The following is a 4,477-nucleotide window of genomic DNA, read 5'->3' as shown; positions in this document are numbered from 1 at the left end:
TCTATGAGATGAGTCTCTTGCAGGCAGCATATTGTTGGATTTTTCTTTTTAATCCATTCTGCCAGTCTATGTCTTTTGATTGATGAGTTCAGGCCATTAACATTCAGGGTTATTATTGTGATATGATTTGTATTCCCAGTCATTTGACTCATTTTTGTTTTTTGACATGATTTGGCTTCCCCTTTATTTGTCTATTCCTTTAGGCTAGTTCCTCCTGTTGCTGATTTGCATCGTTGTTTTTCGTCTCTTCCTCATGAAATATTTTGCTGAGAATGTTCTGTAATGCCAGCTTTCTTTTTGTAAATTCCTTTAGCTTTTGTTTATCATGGAAGGATCTTATATCATTGTCAAATCTGAAAGTAAGTTTTGCTGGGTATAAGATTCTTGGTTGGCATCCGTTTTCTTTCAGGGCTTGGTAAATGTTGTTCCAGGCCCTTCTAGCTTTTAGGGTCTGGATTGAAAAATCTGCTGATATTCTTATTGGTTTCCCCCTGAATGTAGTCTGATTCTTTTCTCTTGTGGCCTTTAAAATTCTGTCTTTATTTTGTATGTTAGGTATTTTCATAATAATGTGCCTTGGTGTGGGTTGTAATTTTGTATATTTGGAGTCCTATAAGCCTCTTGTACTTGGTTTTCCATTTCATTCTTCAGATTTGGGAAATTTTCTGATATTATTTCATTGAATAGATTGTTCATTCCTTTGGTCTGTTTCTCTAAGCCTTCCTCAATCCCAATAATTCTTAAATTTGGCCTTTTCATGATATCCCACAATTCTTATAGATTCTGTTCATGATTTCTTACCATCTTTTCTGTTTGGTCAACCTTGTTTTCAAGATTAAATATTTTGTCTTCAGTATCTGAGGTTCTGTCTTCCAGGTGTTCTATCGTATTGATTATGCTTTCTATGGAGTTTTTAACTTGGTTTATTATTTCCTTCATTTCAAGGATTTCTGTTTTTTTTCAGTATCTCTAACTCTTTATTGAAATACTTTTTTGCTTCCTGTATTTGCTCTTTTAAGTGTTGATTGGTGTGATCATTTAATGCCTGCATTTGCTCTTTCATCTCCTCATTTGCTTCCCTGATTGTTTTAATTATGTACATTCTGAACTCCCTTTCTGACATTTCTTTTGCTGTGCTGTCATTGGGTTTTATTGATATAGTATCTAGGTTTGTTTGGGACATTTTCTTTTTTTCTCATATTGATCAGATGTCAGTGGGACTCTGATATTGCAGATTTCCTCTATTGGCTTATAGTGTCCCTGTAGATTTCCAGTGTATCACCTCCCAGCCTTCAGTAGCCTGAAGTGTTGGAGTAACTTGATAATGCGGTGCTTCTGAAGAAAGCTGCCCCTAGCCCACTACTGATTCCAAGGAGAGAGACCTGGAGACGTCTCTGACTGCCCTACCCCTGGTCCCAGAAGGTGCTTGTGGGTTGGAGTTTTCCGCTGGCTTGGGGACTTGTGGCTGGCTCTGTGTAGAAACGCTCTCACTGGGTGGTCTGCTCCGAGAAGCTAACCTAGAAAGATGCTTCCCGCTGGAGAGAGCCAGGCTGTTTGGGGAAGTCCCTGGCTGCCCTGTCCTGGTCTCTGAAGCAACCTGTGGGTGGGCCGGAGCTGGCTGTGGGGTGGGCCAGTGCTGGTCGTGTGATGGTTCTGTGCAGAAAGGCTCTCACTGGGGGGCCTGCTCCGCGAAGCTGGAGAATCTGGCCCTGTGGGAGGAGCCCACCGCCAGAGTGCTCAGGGCTGCCTGGCGGAGACTCTATCTGCCCTGCCCTACTCTAATAAGCTGCCCAAATCTGGGCCTGCCGCCCAGCTGAGCTTCACTGGGTCGGGGAGACTCACCCTGTGGTTCTACTTTAATCCGAGACTCTCAATGCCTCCCCTTCTTGAATCCTGGGTTCTGGAGCGACTGGAGATGCTGTCACCCTCTAGTCCGCCATCTTGGATCACCCAGAATTCCCTTTTAAAAATATGTTTCCAATGAGAATAGATTCAGGGGAGATTTTTTGGTAAGATTTGGAGTTTCTTCTAGTTTCTGTCATTAGTATGAGGTGTGAGTGGGGCTGCAACTGCCACGTGTTCCTTGGGATCCTCCTTTGGTTCCGTGGGCTCATGGACCATGTGTGTGATTATTCCTGTGTCAAATGACCTTGGTTTCTGCAGTGTACCCATGCTGTTGAGGTCATAAGCAATGAGATCTGACACTAGTTTCTGTCTGGTGGATCTAGCTCTTGCTTGTGTGTTCTAGCTTATTCTTTCTCTCCCTAACTTTGCACCCATCTTCCCATCCTGAATGCCTCCCTGTAGACTTCCAGCTATAGCATTAGATGAAAAGATGATGGACTCACAGATTGCTGAACCAGCTTTCATGGTTATGTAAGGTCAACTTCCTATAACAAATCCTATAGCATATTGTTTCCTAGTGGTTTTGTTGCTGTCATGGGATCCTAAAAATATATATCTAGTAATTCTACTTTCTTATTTCTTTTGCTCTTTCAGGCAAATTTGGAGCCCAAAGAAAACTGAGACCATGAGGGGAGGAAATTATTCAATGGTATCTGAGATTGTTTTGGTGGGACTCACCAGTTCTTTGGAGTTACAACTTGTCCTCTTTCTGGTTTTCTCTATGTTCTATACGGCAGGTATTTTAGGAAATGTCTTCATTGTGCTCACAGTGATCTCTGACTCCCATTTACACTTCCCCCTGTACTTCTTACTAGCCAACCTCTCCTTTATTGACATGTGGGTTTCCTCCGTTGCCGTTCCTAAGATGATTTCTGATCTTTTCAAGGAAAGATCAAGGCTGCATTGCCCAGATGTTCTTCCTTCATGTCTTTGGAGGAACTGAGATGGTGCTGCTCATAACCATGGCCCTTGACTGATATGTTGCTATATGTAGGCCTCTCCATTACCTGACCCTCATGAGCTTCAGAACTTGCAGTTTACTCTTGATGGTAGCCTGGACCACTGGAATCATTCACTCGTTGACCCAAATAGTATTTGTTGTAAAAGTACCATTCTGTGGCCCCATCAAAATAGACAACTTTTACTGTGATCTTCCTCGATTTATTAAGCTTGCTTGCACAGTCACCTACAGATTGGAGCTTATGATCACTGCTAATAGTGGCTTCATCTCTCTGGGAACTTTTCTCATTTTGATTATCCCTATATTTTCATCTTGGTCACTGTTAGGCAGCATTCATCAGGAGGCCTGTCCAAGGCTCTTTCTACATTGTCAGCTCACATCAGAGTGGTGGTCTTATTTTTTGGTCCATGTATCTTTGTGTATTCATGTCCATTTCTTGCAGTGCCTGTGGATAAATTCCTTGCCATTTTTGATGTAATAGTTACTCCATTTCTGAACTCTGTCATATATACTTTTAGGAACAAAGAGATGAAGGTGGCAATGAGGAGAATATTCCGCCAATTGTTGAGTTCCCAGAAGTTGTTTTAAGTGGTCGTTTTTCAGGAAAAAATGCATTTATACTTGTTATTACTATCGAGTTACTATGATAGTAAGTACAAATGTAACTGATTTACATATATAATACACTGTACTTTCGATAGTGATAATAAATAACTATGAAATTAAAAACAAAATGCATTTATAACATTTTCAGTCCATGTTACAGATAAGAATTCAAAGAAGCATAGCATCATGGATACTTTGCTTACTAGTTCTTTTACCCACATGAAGGACTTTCTTGATGTGTTTTCTTGCCTGTAACCAAGGAGGTTATGGTATTCTATCTTATGGGATTTATTGGAATAAAAAGTATTAATATAGAACTCTTTCCACAATTTTCCTAAATGTCCTTGATAAAGAGGCTTATGAATTGGTCAGTTCTATCCTCTTGAGCATTCTGAGCAAATTCCTCCCTTATCAGATTGATTTAAGGGACTTTATGATGCATAATATTTAAATATTTAAGGAGGTATTGTTTATCTTTTATCCTTCAATGTATGATGCCCTTCAATGAACAAAAGTAAAGTTATTCTTATTTTTAAAATTTCTTCTTATCACAGTGTCAACCTAAGTTGGGTCACAACATGATGGGCTTGCTTATTGTAGCTAATGCATACAGTAACTATAAACTCAGCCTTATAGTTACTCCAGTTCTGTCAAAAGTTGTGTCCTAACAGTATTGTGGCATTTGAAAAATGGGGCCTGGTGAGGAGCAAAGATAGAGATCTATTTAATACTTCTGTTTCAGCTTGTGCTTATCCTTATTACAGTTGAAATCAGCAGTGATTCCTCAGTTGGGTAAATTATTCTTCTTTTCAGTGTTATTGTTTAGATATGAGGTGTCCCTACAAAGTTCACATGTGAGACAATGCAAGAAAGTTTAGCGGTAAAGTGACTGGATTATGAAAGCTTCAACCTAATCAGTGCATTAATCCCTTGATAGGGGTTGTGAGTGGTAATCTCAGGCAGGTAGGGTGTAGCTGGAGGTTGATCATTGGGGGTGTGCCTTGG

The 4,477-nt window shown here is 40.3% G+C and overlaps 1 pseudogene across 1 annotated transcript; it reads left to right on the top strand.

Annotated features, from left to right (window-relative positions):
• The first annotated feature begins 2,530 nt into the window (after positions 1-2,530).
• On the top strand, positions 2,531-3,454 carry LOC306653410 (olfactory receptor 4F21-like; annotated as a pseudogene). The gene has a single exon. The product of its transcript is annotated as an olfactory receptor 4F21-like (transcript).
• The last annotated feature ends 1,023 nt before the right edge of the window (positions 3,455-4,477 follow it).

This window comes from Sciurus vulgaris (genome assembly GCF_902686455.1).
Source record: "Sciurus vulgaris genome assembly, chromosome: 2".
In the NCBI taxonomy this organism is placed as follows: domain Eukaryota; kingdom Metazoa; phylum Chordata; class Mammalia; order Rodentia; family Sciuridae; genus Sciurus; species Sciurus vulgaris.
This window is presented reverse-complemented; position numbering and strand designations above follow the sequence as displayed.